Consider the following 14,787-nt stretch of genomic DNA (forward strand, 5'->3'; position numbering starts at 1 on the left):
CTATTTTGTAATCCATTTTAGTAAAAAGTTAAAAGTCCTATATTTAGTTGTTGAGTCTAATAAAGTGTATTTCATGCATTTATGATTAGGATTAGGACTTAATCTCAATCATAGATTTCATAGAGATATTAGAGTTTTGGTAGATTAGGCTTTCAACAAAAAGCATAAAGACAAGTCAAGATAGAGACTTTAGACACAACTAAATAGTTGCGCATGTTAATCCTCTAGGAAAGAGAGAGGGATCATGGATTCGAGAAAGAGGTGAATCCATACAACAGGTAGAGTATGTACAAGGCAGATCCGTATAAATGTGTAATTGTATGGATCCATATAGCCATACAATACAATCCATACAGTTGAACAGTGCAAGTCGTACAACCATACCAAAGGAAAGAATTTTGTTGTTTTCTATTTTCCATCAGACCATACTTCCTCAGCAGGTCATACAACTTGGTTCACGATGGTTTGTCGACAATGCAATTGCTGGTTTTTTGCAGATTATGGAGGTTTTTGTGTTAGCTATCAAAAAGATGAAAACCATATTTGAAGGAGAAATTCATATGTATGTGTTTTATGCTTTCGCTTTTTATTTTCTAGTTATTGTGTGATTGATGTTATGCTTCAAAATTAATTTGTGCATTAATTAAATTTACCAATTTATTTGTTTCAATTGAGGTTACAAAAACAATAGTCATCTCAACTAGAAATTATAAAGTAATGCTATGGTTTGTGCCACATATCTAAACCCTAGCGAAGAGCATGACATTAAGGATGATGATGATTATCATGGTTCTTGTTGTAGCACTAGGGTTTCTATCCCAGTAGAAGGCATGGAGAGTGTATCTAATACATTGCGTAATTTTGGAGCCTTGTTCTCGTGAAACATGAGGCTTGGGCAAGATCATGGAGAGACTAGGATGATAAGTAGGATGCCTAGCTTAGTAGGAAGCCTAGATTGGAAAAAGGCTTGGTTATTGTAACCTTAATGTTCCATGGAGATCTTAGTGCTTGTGTTGGTCCAAGAATTGAAGACCTGGGATTTGAGGACTTAAACCCTGGGATGGATATGTAGATTTGAAGGCTAGTGCTAGAGTTGTCTTGCTATCTACTAGTGCTAGTAAATGCTCAAAGACACAACAATGCTAGTATGGAGAGCTTGTGTGACACAAGCTTGTTGTATGTACCAAGAAGGACATGTCGATGCTAATGCTAGCATGTAGAGGATCCTTGATGGATTGATCAGCTTTGGTTGGAAGCGATTCCTAGATAGGAGGAGATGGTTGCAAAGATTTTCTAATTGTTTTCTTGGCTAGGATATAAGAATCTATAGTTGTACCAGCTTTATGATTAAGTTACCCTATGTACTTGTACTTCACATATATATATATATATATGGAATTTTGAATTTTCCACTGTTCAAAGTAGTGTACTTGCAGATTTGATTTTCCGTTTATATTTTTTTCCCCTTGCAAAAATCGTAATTTTCATTATATTAAGGAAAATTACATGTTGTATATGTTGTTCGCATATGCAGTATATGAGGCTATGTGCTTGTCAAGTAGAGGAAATACAAAAATAATATAATCTCTCCACGCAGGGAGGCTTTGCCTTCTGTAGAGTTCATATAATTTTATCAAAAAAATACTCTACTCAGAGAGTATGTATGTCTGTAAATACAACTGGTAATATATAAGCATGATAATATTAACATATAACAAAAACAACACAGGCTCCTACTGAGCCTATACTGTATGGTCCATGAAAGGGCGATGGTAATACTGGTAGTGTGCTTCATCCCTCTGCTCCTGTATCAACCATGTGTCACGTGGCCTGACCGTTGCCTCCTTGGATAGCATATCGGCAAGTGTGTTGCGTTCCCTGTATATATGACAACAAGCAAAGTTGTCAAATAAAGAGATGAGTCTATGGGCCTCATCCAGGATAGGCCTCAGAGTGTAAGCATGATAGTTTGATGTTTTATTAATCCAATTGCAAACTATTTTTGAGTCCCCAAAAAGTTGTAGATTCCTGCAATGTTTTTCTAATGCAAACTGAATGAGATGTTTGGCAGTAATGAGCTCTGCATAATTGTTTGTGCCCCCTCCAAGCCCCATTTGGATTTGGAAGTGATGGGAGTATAACAGATATAGGATGGAACCGCCCCCACACCCTGCTTCTTGTGCAGATCCATCAAAAAAAGCCCATGGTTGGGTGTGGTCAATGTTTTCCAAGACAATATGTCTGGGAGGAGGATTATCATCATCTTCAAGAATGTTGCTAAAGTCTGCCAGAAGTCAGGCAGAGATGGTGGGCCAATGAGGAGCAATATCCTGAAAAATGAGATGGTTACAAGTCAGTCCCCGCCATGTGCACTGAGTAGGGATGTTCGAGAGGACAGATATCCAGAGGTCTATAGTGATAGGGCAGGTGAGGAAGAGGTGATCCGTAGATTCTGAACTGTCTTTACATAAGCTGCACCAAAAAGGTCCATGTTGTCCTCTCTTGATCAGATTGTCTCCAGTGGGAGTCTTGTTTTTCAAAATTAACCACATGAGTAGTCTAGTTCTAGGGGGTGCTTTGAGTTTCCACATGCCTTTCCACCATAATTCTATAGGTTGAGGTCTATGAATGCTTGCTAAACAGAGGTATCCCTCTTTGGGAGAGTATTGCCTGTTTTTTGCATGTGCCCAAATAATCTCATCCTCCCCTTCTACTATTCTGATATGAGATTCTATTAAGGCAACTGTGTAGTCTACCCATTGTTGATGCCACTGTTGAAGAATGTGCAGACTACGGGTAGAATTCCAGACCTGGTGGAGGAAGGTGGATCGTTCGATGTTAGCAATGTGATTGATGTGAGTAATGCCAAAGTTGGCAAGGAGGAGCTTAAGTTCTTCAGGGAGCTTGTCAGCGTTACCACACCCAATCCATGGGTCCAGCCGGATGCGAACAGATGTGCCAGCTTGTATTCTCCAAGTGAGTCCATCTCGAATGAGTGGCAAAGAATTTAGCACTGCTTTCCAGATGACTGAGATCCCTATTTTATTCCAGCTTGTCTGTCTGAGCCAATTCATTAGGTTTAGGGGAGCTATGTACTTGGAGGAAGCCACCATAGTCCAAAGGCTATTTGTTGTGATCAGTTGCCATCCTAGCTTGGCTACCAAAGCAGAAGAGAAGTCTTCCAGTTTTGTTATGCCCCACCCTCCCCATTTCTTTGGAAGGGTAAGAAGATCCCATTTTGCCCATGCAAAAATTCTCCCTATTTGTTTTCCTTTCCAAAGGAACCTACAGCAAAGATTTTGTATTCTAGGTATCCAAGCTAGGGACATCCAGTACACCAGAGTGGCTTCAAGAACAACTTTGATGAGAACTAGTCTTCCAGCCCTGGAGAGATACTTATGGTACCAGATATTGAGTCTTCTTTCTAACTTTGAAATTAACCATGTCCAGTCAGCTATCTTGTAGCCATGGGGTTTCAACCTGTAACCCAGATATCTGAGTCCATCCTCCAATTGTAAAAGGGTGAAGGGGAACCGGTGAAGAGCAAACTGGATCTCATGTGGGGTGCAATCAGAAGCTGTGATGGTGGATTTAGAGTTGTTGATGACCATGCCTGTTGCAGTTTGAAAAAGGGAGATGGTGTTCTGTAGGGTAGTCAAATCCCCAATTCCACCATTGAGGAAGATCAACACATCATCCACAAAGAGTAAATGAGTTATTATGCATCTGTCAGTGATCCTGATTCCCATGAGTCTTCCTCTGTGGTGCATATCTTTTATAAGTCTACTAAGTCCCTCCATAACCAGCAAAAAAAGCAAGGGGGACAGGGGGCACCCTTGCCTGAGGCCTCTTTCAGAGTGAAAGAAAGGTGTTGCCGCTCCATTGACCAAGACACTAAAGGATATGTTTGTGATGCAACACATGATCCATTTTATAAACTCATATGGGAATCCTAAATGAGTTAGGAGCATTCGGAGATATATCCAACTTACCCAATCAAAAGCCTTTGAGAGGTCTGCCTTAATGATCATACCTTTAATCTTCTTCGTCTGGATAGAATGCATCACTTCCTGAGCAGTACCAACCGCTTCATGAATCTGATGATCCTGGAGGAAAGCAAATTGTTCTGAGGAGATGTGGGTGGAGAGAATGGGTCGGAGATGGTTTGCTATGATTTTTGCAATGATTTTATAAATGCAATTGCATAGGGAGATGGGGCGGAAGTCATCAAAGGAGGTTGGGTTGTCTGATTTGGGAATGAGGGCGATGAAAGTGGAATTGATGGCCCCATGCATACGACCAGTGGTCCTGCATTCTTCAATGACCTTAAGTAGATCATCTCCAAGGATTTCAAAAAAGGTTGTATAAAACTCCACCGACGAGCCATCTGGTCCAGGACTCTTGTCGCACTTAACCCATTTTAGAGTAGCCTCCAACTCCCCTAAAGTGACTTCCTTGTTCAGCTCCATAACATTCTCCTAATCTACAAACCAAGGGAAGAGTTGTGCTACTCTAATGACTTCAACAAGAGTGGCATTAGGAGGTGCCTGATAGATTTGTTTGAAGTGTGATGTGGCCAGTGAGGCCAGTTGCTGGAAGGTATGCACATCATTCCCCTGCTCATTTGTCAGTTGCCATATGGTATTGATTGCCTTTCGGCCATTTGCAAAATTGTGGAAAAATTTTGTGTTGTCATCTCCCTCCATCAACCATATTGCTCTACTTCTCAATCTTCAGGTTTCTTCCCGATCTTTTAGTATTTTTCCTCTCTTCGATATTAACTCGGTGAGCTTATCCTTTTGATCTCTTGATATAAAAACCCCTCCTTGCTCGTCCTCCAAAGCAACAATTTCTTATTCAATATCTCTTAGGGTTTGTACTTCCTGTTCTCTCTTACTATGAGCCCAGATTTTTGATAGCCTTTTCAGCTCTTTTAAGTTGCTGACAAAACCTTTTGTAATGTTCCCACCAGCAGCAGGGGGGTGGGACTTCCAGAAGTCAGTGACCAATCGAGTATAGGCGACATCCTTCAACCAGGTGGTATTGAATTTGAAGGGGGCTCTAGGTTTGCATATTCCTCCCCTTATGTCAAGGAATATCGGCAAGTGGTCAGATATACCACCTGATCCAACCCACTGTCTGAAGATGAGGCCTAACCCCAGTAATTGTTCCTTGATGAGGAATCGATCAAGCCTTCTTGCGAGGCTGTCCTCTCCAATCCTTCTGTTCCTCCATGTAGGTAGAATCTTTGCAGAGGGGATATCAATAAAGTTGTGGTTCTCCAGGATATTTTCAAAGAAAGCAGAATAGGGGATCGACCTAGGCATGATGTCCCCAAGATTCCGAGAAACCCATAGAGAAGTTAAGGTCCCCACCCAGGATGATGTTGTCAGGTTGCAGGATGTTAGAGGTCAAAAGATGTTCCCAAAATACTTCACGATGATGACAAGGCCCATATACATTAATCAGTCTGATGTTTGTGCCCAGTTCAGATGAGAAAATGTCTGCCCCTATGTATCCAATGCCTCCCCAAATGTTACACAACTTGATAGAGCGGGGATTGTAACCCAAGGCTATGCCCCCCGAACGACCATTTACATCAAGGGCTTGGAAGGACCATCTGGGAAGCATGGATTCGAGGAGGTGAGATATGGCTTCAGCAAGGCCCAGGGTTTCTTGTAAGAAAACAACATCAATATGTTCGGTCTTAAGAAGTCTTCGCAAAGCTAGTTTTTTCTCAGGGCTAGCTATCCCTCAACAATTAAATGAGAGCAGCTTCATGGGGGAGACGAGCCCAGGGTGTTCTGTGCTCTAAGAACCCGGTCTATAGTAAGTTGTCGCCCTGCGACAATCTCCTCCCCTGCCTGTTGCTTGGCTTTGGAAAGGGAGGATGGTCGACCTCTAGGGGGCTTCGAAGGGATGGGGGAAGATACCAGGCCAATGCCTATGGAGTCAAGGGCCTGTGATCGGGAAAGGGAACGAAGTTGGTATCTGTGGGGAAGAGAACCTTGATCAGAGTCGGAGGATGCAGATGGTTTCGCCTCCGGGAAGGATGGGGGGGTACAGGAGTAAATAGGGGGAGGGGGATGCAAAGGGCAAGCTAGGGTAATGGGGGGGGGATGGCATAAAATCAGAGCTCTGATGAAACCCCATAGAGACATCCATGCATTCAGATAAATTAGAGAATTGTATAGAGTAGGGTTCAGAAGTGGACATACCCGAAGATAGTGCGGCTTCTGCAACCGCCCTTGACCTAGTCAGTGGAGGAGAGGGTGGCCGAAAATATGCTTTTCCGTGCTTCTTCGGAGTCTCCAAGGCCGGGGAATTCTCTGCTGCTTCAGGGGCTGAGTGTTCCATTGCTTCATGTGAAGGGGTGTGTCTTGCTGGTGCCTGAGGATCCTTTGTAGGTATTGTCTTCCCCTTGTTCCTGTTCCTCGCTTTCCCAATCAAGGGGCAGTCCTTGTAGAGGTGACCCACTTTATGGCAGCGCCTGCACCTAAATGGAACCCCCTCGTAATCAAGGATCTGCGTTCGCGTGAAGTTCCTCCAACGCAGAGTAATTTGCTCTTGTAACCCTTCTCTGATGTCTAAATGGACTAAGATCCTCGCGAAAGCCATGATTCCAGTGGAGAGGTATGATTTGTCATATTCCAGATAGGTGCCTAGAGAGTTCCCTATGCGTCTGAAGATGTCCTCAAACCAGAATTGTAGTGGCAGGCCGGGGAGGCGAACCCATAGAGGCCCAGCCCCTAACTGTTCCCTCTCTGGATCGAAAAGGGGGCTCCATCTCCTTAGCAGCACAGGGGCCTGTTCTATATGCCAAAAGGATGACAGTACCCAATTTGTATGCTCGGCCCGAGCAAATCGTAGTGCAAACCAACCACGGACAAAGGTTTGAACGAAGAGTAGCTCGGCTAGGTGTTGTCCCCATATTTCTGCCACCCATTATTTTAACCGTGCCACCGTATAGTTCCCACCACGAACTCTTCCAACTAGGACTCATTCAGGAGTGTCCATGGCTTCGCCCCACTGTATGTCTTCTTCCAAACTGATGATGACGTCCTGTGCCCTTGATTTCACACGCTTTTGTCTTTTTCCCGGTCTATGTCCCGTGTTGGTGGCGTCCTCTTGTGTTCCACTGCGAGGAGGGTTTGTACGGTTAGGGTTTGGGGGTTCAGACTAGGGCCAGAGGGGAAGGCGTCCGAAAAAGGAGGGACATTCATGAAGCTGCCTGAAAGGGGAAAGGATATTGGAACTGAGAGGGGGAGACCTTGTGTGGAAAGCAGAGGCTCGCCGAGAGATGAAGTTGAGGGGTAATGGGATCCGGTGGATCGCTGAAGGGGAGGGCAACCAGAAGAGCAAGCGGTGAGATCAGTGCCAATGCAGCGGGCCACAAATTGAAGGGAGGTTGGCGACAAAGGAGGTGTAGCAAAAGGCGCCCAGGAGGGTGGAACCGCGGATAGGGTGATAACCAAGCACGAAGGTCCCAAGATCGAGGGTAGGGGAGCGATAGCCTCTATCAAATCTTTGCTGAAAGGAAAAAACCCCTCCGTGCTTGAGTGTGGGGTAGTCCATATGGAGGCACCCTCGAGAGGGTCTTCCGAATAATCTACTAATTCCGAGTCCATGACTTCTCTGGGTGTTACGCGCCAGCTGCCGCCGTAATCAGAGATAATTGTCATTGTAGGAGACCAACTGCTGCAAATGGAGAATGGTGAGGGCACGACGCAGTCACGGGGAATATGCTCAAGGCTGCAAACAGGAAACAGGAGGAGCTCAATAACGGTGTTCGGGAGAACGGCGCCGGGTGGGAGATGGAGCTAGTCTAGGTCGCGGAGGAGGGAGCTCCAGAAGTCTGCAGACAAACCCTAGCCCGTGTCGGGGTTGGGTCGCGACATACTAGGCACAGACCAAATATTCAAAAATCTTTTCAAGTTTGATTTTCTGTTTATATTATTTTCTTGATTGAGTAGATTTTAGCCCTTATTGTTTATGGTGATTTAACATAAACATCTAGCTGAATTGGTTAAGTGATTTAAATTATTTAATGCATATCTATAAGATAAAGGAGCAGATTTTCTGTTGTATAATCTGCTGTAATAGGACATTTCAGATCTGTTATATGCCTTGAAAGTGTGCCCTAAGGACTGTCACATTGTGGTATTGAACTTTTGAAGTACACTCATATGGTATTTATTCTCTTGGGCTCGTAGGTAAAATTGGGTTGAGAGGAAGTAAAATATTGCCGTTGTAATTTAATATTTCGGATCAGGCAATATTTCCGATCAGTCCTAAAGTTGAAAGTTTATAGGGATTAGATCCAAAAAACCTTAAGTAAATGAGGTTTAAATTTCGAAATTGCATTAATTGCCTCTCTCAAAATTTCTAACAGTTTTATAATTATTTTTCCCTCTCTTGTTAAGTTTGACTAGGTAAAGGAGGACATACAAGTTGAGTTTCATTGGTGCATAATCACTGAGTAGAAAAAGACAAAGAAAAGGTCTGTGAGAAGCCATTGTCGTCCATTTTGGACAATGTTGTAACTTTTCTAACGTGTGAATGACAAAATAGTGTTTGTTGTTCCAAATCCCGTTTTGTTGTATGCTATATTCATTCTGCATTTTTCTTAGATCTAGTCTCAATTGTTTGCAGGGCTGATCTAGACCATTGATATTCAGTGTCTGCATTCCTGAGTTTTACATTCACCATATTTGTGAATGCAGAACTAACGTTTTGATTAGTGTTTCCAGACTTAGTTTTTACTGTAGGAAATTCTTTAAATGCAGATATGTGTATCATGTGCAGAGAAATTTACAACATGCCTAGCCCTGTGAGTTACCTCAAGTGGTTCAGAGTTGTGAATTGCACACGAGTTGAATTTCATTAGTGCATGAGCAGTGAGTGGGAAAAGGCAAAGAAAAGGCTTGTGAGACGCCATTGTAGTCCATTTTGGACAATACTGTAATTTTTCTAATGTGTGAATAAGAAAATAGTGTTTGTTGTTCCAAATCCCCATTTCGTTGTTTGCTATATTCATGCTGCATTTTTCTTAGATCCAGTCTCCATTGTTTGCAGGGCTGATCTAAACCAGTGGCATTCAGTGTCTACATTCCTGAGTTTTCTATTCACCATATTTGTGAATGCAGAACTAATGTTTTGATTAGTGTTTCCAGACTTTAAGTTTTTTGCTGTAGGAAATTCTTGAATGCAGATATGTGTATCATGTGCAGGGAAATTTACAACATGCCCAGCTCTATGGGTTAGCTCAAATGGTTCAGTGTTGTAAATTGCATGCAAGATATCTCAAGTTCAAGTCTCCAGGGCGGATGGCCCCATGCAGTGTGATGTATTTGATATTGAGGACCTCACAATATCCCTACAGGGTCAAGCGCACTAAGTCTACACCACCTAGTTTCCGCTAGGTATCATCCATGCAGTGTGATGTATTTGATACTGAGGACCTCACAATATCCCTACAGGGTCAAGCGCACTAAGTCTACACCACCTAGTTTCCGCTAGGTATCATCCATGCAGTGTGATGTATTTGATATTGAGGACCTCATAATATCCCTACAGGGTCAAGCGCACTAAGTCTACAACACCTAGTTTCCGCTAGGTATCATCCTCAGAATGAGGGTAAGTACTCAGAGTTTCTTGGCAGCCTCTATTCTTTGGGAAAAAAATCACAACATGCCTTAGTTCATAAACTGCTTGCAAAAGTGAAAAAACAAAAAAACAACCTTAGAATCAAATGAAACTTTACATTTGTTATGTTGATGATCAACTGACCCGTCAATAAGGGCCTGTATGCTTTTTAAAGTGGGGTTGGTTGTATTTTCCACACCAGGATCCAACTCCCCACCTCGTACATGTTGGCATAACATGGGTCATCATGGCTACTTAAGTAGGCCAGACTTGGCGCTGGACAAAGCTCCTAGCACTAGTGTCAATGAACTTCAACTTCCATGTTGATTGGTCAGCACTATTAGTCAAAAGAAGCATATTAAAAATAAATAAAAAGATGACAACATAATGTGAACTCCCCGTGAGAAATCAGTATATATCCATGGTATTAGATACTAAGTAACAAAATTTGGGTTCGAGTTCAGCTACGATTAGATTTGGTTCAAATTCAAAGTCTCTGATGAGATTCACCACTAGGTTTATGTGTATTTCAAAACAAATATAACATAAAATAGTAATAATTCAACATTAATCTTAATATAACATAAAATAGTAATAATTCAACATTAATAAGTATATAGTAAGAAATCAACATCAATAAGCAATAAATAACACAGCAAGAAATCGACATCGAATCTAACCTTAAGCTTTGCCCGAACCTTAAAAAAATTTAGGTTCACTGAATCTCAAACCTCAAGGTTGATGTTCAACTAACCTTGTAACCTAGATTAAAATATCATAGAAATATCTTTGAAGTAGTCAAAACCCTTTGGAATACACCACAAAAGTATGAAAATAGTTTTAATGATTTAAACCAAAAAACAATTGAACTCACCACAGCAAATGAAACACCGTAGGGAAAAGACCCATAGAATAAAATCGTTCAAGCCCTTAGGTTAGATTCTCCTTTGGTTCCATCCAAAGTCACAAGGTCATGAGTTCCCTCCTTTAAACCTCCGCTCCTTTAGGTTTCAATTTTTATTCTTTACCTTTCCACTTCACCCAAACCAATTATGGTTTGATGTCAATTCATAGCATAGAGAACCACATGGATACTCTAGCACTGTCAGTTTCAATTTCAACATTGAACAGTTTATTTGGTTTCTATTATTCAAATCTATGGTTAAAAAATATCAAATCTACATTATCCCCGGAGAAAGAGATGAACAAAATATGAAAATGTTGAATACCTTTTTCTTTTATAACTTTTTTTTAGCTTAACACTTTTATGTTAAATGGAATATCCTTCTATCCATGAATCAATCAATGTGAAACAAAACTATATTACTTACAGATTCACCAGCTTCTCAACTGGATTTACTTTGAACGTTTGGAAACAATCCTCCTCTACAGTGGTGAATCTCAACTGCGTCTAAATGTCTACTCCTCTGCTGCACTACAATGCCTCAACTGCTTCCAAACCCAGGCTAGTCATATTTTAGTTGAAGAAATACGAGCCAAGAAAAGAATAAAGTATCTCAAAAAATATTTCTATTAAAATGATTTACTCCAATAATACTCTTCTATTAGGACATTTATATACAATTTGGGAAAATAAAAAAGACTTAAAAGGTATATGGACCATTAAAAGGTATCCGGACCTCACTCTTCTCTCTGTCTTTAATTTATTTATGCTTTGTTCAACGTGAAGCTTCGAGGTAAAAAAGTTCTTAAAAAACAAATTTCAAAGAAATGTGTTGTTTGCATCAATCCATATGAAATACAATTCACCTGACGGATTTTTCGGCTTTTCAGCTGATTTTCATTTGAAACCAATATTCTTTATCATCTGCTGCTGCAATGTCTCAACTGCACTGAAAATCAAATCCTTCGGATTTTAGTTAATAGAATATAGGACATGAAAAAAGGAAAATATCTTAAAATTTCAATCTCTATTAAAACATTTTGCTATAGCCCACGGGATTTTAGATTGACAGTCAATGGGTGCACTGTTAAGATATTCCCAGTGATACTCCTTGTAATAGATCACTCGTTCAAATCTCCGTGAAAATTTACCTACCAAAAAAATCCTACTATAACTGTTATTAACCTACTTATGTTCAAGTTCGGAGAATATATGAAACGCTTTAAAGTACCTAACCCCACCCCACTTTCTGTCTTTTTATTTATCGTACGTAACTTTCAGCTCCGAGCCAAAAAATTCTTTAGTACACAAACTTTAAGGCATTTACTTTTGAAACTAATTTCCGGAAACAAAAATCGATGGAGAAATAATGTTTAAAGATGGAAATTTCTTTACCTGAGAGAATATGTCCTGCTGAATGGAATCGCTCAAATTCCTCCAGAATTAATTCAAATATGGCCCCGTACATAAGCGCATTAAAAAATTGGGAAATTTAAAGCACATCCAGAAAACAGCAAACGCATTGACAAGAAAAAGAAATTCCAACCCAAAAACAAGACCACCGGTGGAAATTTAAAAACAACAATAACACAACGGAAGGGGAAAAACAAGAAAACAGTACCAGAGACGAACATTAAGGCACATGACGAGAAACAGTTGAATATGCAAAAGAAACAGCTGGTAGGCCTGCAAAGAAAGCCACAAACGCATAGAAATAAATCAATGAAGTTAGATGAAGAGAACATGGCACAGCTGCTATATTGATGTTCCCAACGGGGCCATGTCCATCTGCATCTCAAAAATCAGAATTCGAAAATGGAATATATGTGCTGAGGTTTAAATAGACGGCGAAGCGGAGAGCAGCGGAGGGTGAAGCCAACTTCCACTCAACGGCTACATCCAACAGGTTTTTGAACCCTCCGTTAAGAACGTGAACTCTTTATTCTGCAACTAAAAAATAAAAAAGCCAACAGGCAGAACGGACAAGGAGCTAAAGGTGCTTAGCTTTTATGCGGCGCAAAAAAAATGATAGCCGGGCCGTCGATTGTCTCCAAATTCATCCGGTCCATCCAATCCTATGCTTTTTCTCAGGGAAAAGGACAAAGATTTCGACCTGTGTTTTTGTCTCCTCTATTTTTTAAACTCCGGTCGAGATTCATCTACATTGGATTCCGATACCGCTAGCGATGCAAGTTTATATAATGAAATTAAATTGAATCATTGAATCCATTCTCTAAATCTTCCTTCAGATATATAATTCATTCATAAAGTGAAGTCTCCAGGTCAAGACATCGAATCCAGCCAGTTATACCGTAATATGTATCCGTAGCTGTTTTATGAATAAAATGCAATCAATGCATGCTGGCGGTGCACCATGACGGAACTCGATTAGCAACGCCGAAGTGGATCCCAACGAGGTGATAATTACCAATTTTTAAGCATGCTGATTTGTGTTAAAGGAACCCCACTAGCAAATCAGATCAGTTAAGATTAGCGTTGTAAAATCGCATTGGGATGATTGGCTACAAATTTTATTGGGGTGTAAATAATACGAGAACAAAATGAGTTATTTTCCAATGAATATATTATGTTTTTTTAATGGGCACTTAGTAATAGGAGTGTTTACATTTTTTTTAATCTTATCGATTTTTTAAATTTATTTGGTGTTAAGTAAGAAATGAGTTTTAGTGTTGATTGGGTTTATTTAGGGTGGTTGGAAAGAATGAATAGGATTTAGATTTTTTTTGGATTCAATTTTTACAAGTGACATGATGACTTTTGATGTAATGGCTTACAGTTTTGTTGTTGGGAAATAAATGGCCTTCGAAAACAAAACATGTATATTACTCATATAAATATAACTAGTACAACTATATTAAAAATATTAATGTGGATGATATCATCGAAAGATTTATAAATATATTAAAAAAACCATTGCAACACGAAGAATGTCTTACCAATGTACACATTTACCTAATTAACCATGTATAAAAAGGTTATGGGTCAACTTTAACTTGGAAAAAAAAAAAAAAAAAAATAATTAATTAATTAAAATTTAGGTCTTATTGTAGAATAGACCATTTTGCTAAAGAAAATTTGCTTATATATTAATTTTCTCATCTAATTAGAATATGAACTTATTAGAGTTGGAATAATCTCAAATCCCTAGGAAATTGGTGATTGGTGGGGTTGGAGCCATGTGGAACAAATCTAATTTAATTTGAGAAAAAAAAAATGAATTACACATCTCATTGTAAAATGGTTCATTTTGCTAGATAAAATTTGCTTATATATTAAGTTCCCCATCTAATTAGAATATGAATTTATTAGAATTGAAATAATCTCAAATCCCTAAAAAATTAGTGGGAAGGGAGCCACATGGCGCCAATCTATTTTTTAAGATTTATTAAAAATCAATATAATCTAACAAATTCCAACCGTTAATAAGCATTAAGACTAAACATATACTAAATATATTCTCTTGAAAATCAATCTAAATCATCACTTATAAATATAAAAATAAAATAAACAAAATTTAAACAAAAATTTCTACCTATAATAAATAATGTGATATAAAGAAAATGATCTACTAGCATGCACTTATTACATCCTCTTAAGTGTGCTCGACAATGTGATATAAATAAAAGGAGTAGTCTACCTAGGGGGAGGAATTGCCTGGTTTCCGTCACCACCCGGAAAAACCTCCGGCTCCGGCCATCGGCAGTTCCTCTGCCACCCTCCGCAGCCTCCGCCCAGCTCCGCCACCCTTGACTGACAGATTCCTGACAGACATTCCGGGAAGTTAATTCACCATGGAATTTGAATTCGGAAATAACCCGCAGCCTGCTCCCTCACCAATTCCTCCACCTGGGTAGACTACTCCCTGCCATTCAACTTCACATCACACAGAAGCCAATCCCATGAATCCAGTGAACTCTCCTGCCATGGTCAACCACGCAAACTCTTTTACTTATGTCTCTCTCTTGTAGGCTTGCATTCGGAAAAACGATTTGGCAGAAAGCAAATTACTCCATGCACAAATCACTCGGAGAGGATTTACAGTTGCCACACATTTACACAACACTCTCCTCAACGTCTATGTCAGATGTGGGAGCCTGGCGGACGCTCACAGAGTTTTTGATCAAATACCCGAACGTGATGTATGTTCATGGACTGTGATGATCGCGGGTTATGCTAGGCATAGGGTAGCCCACTAGGCTTTAGGGTTGTTCTTCCTC

At 40.3% G+C, this 14,787-nt stretch overlaps 1 long non-coding RNA gene across 5 annotated transcripts in view; it reads right to left on the reverse strand.

Annotated features, from left to right (window-relative positions):
• The window catches only part of LOC149165335 (uncharacterized), a 202,447-nt gene extending 190,441 nt beyond the window's left edge, over positions 1-12,006 (reverse strand). For all 5 annotated transcript variants that reach the window (XR_016260750.1, XR_016260753.1, XR_016260749.1 and 2 more), the window contains exons 1-3: positions 11,945-12,006; positions 11,416-11,498; positions 10,977-11,094 (exon numbers count right to left, since the gene is read on the reverse strand). This is a non-coding gene — a long non-coding RNA (uncharacterized LOC149165335). The remainder of the gene's footprint in view (positions 1-10,976; positions 11,095-11,415; positions 11,499-11,944) is intronic.
• Between the last annotated feature and the right edge of the window lie 2,781 nt (positions 12,007-14,787).

The sequence above is a fragment of the Pinus tabuliformis genome, chromosome 5_1 (assembly GCF_031772625.1).
Source record: "Pinus tabuliformis cultivar Carrire ecotype Pingquan chromosome 5_1, CPIR1, whole genome shotgun sequence".
NCBI classification, from domain to species: domain Eukaryota; kingdom Viridiplantae; phylum Streptophyta; class Pinopsida; order Pinales; family Pinaceae; genus Pinus; species Pinus tabuliformis.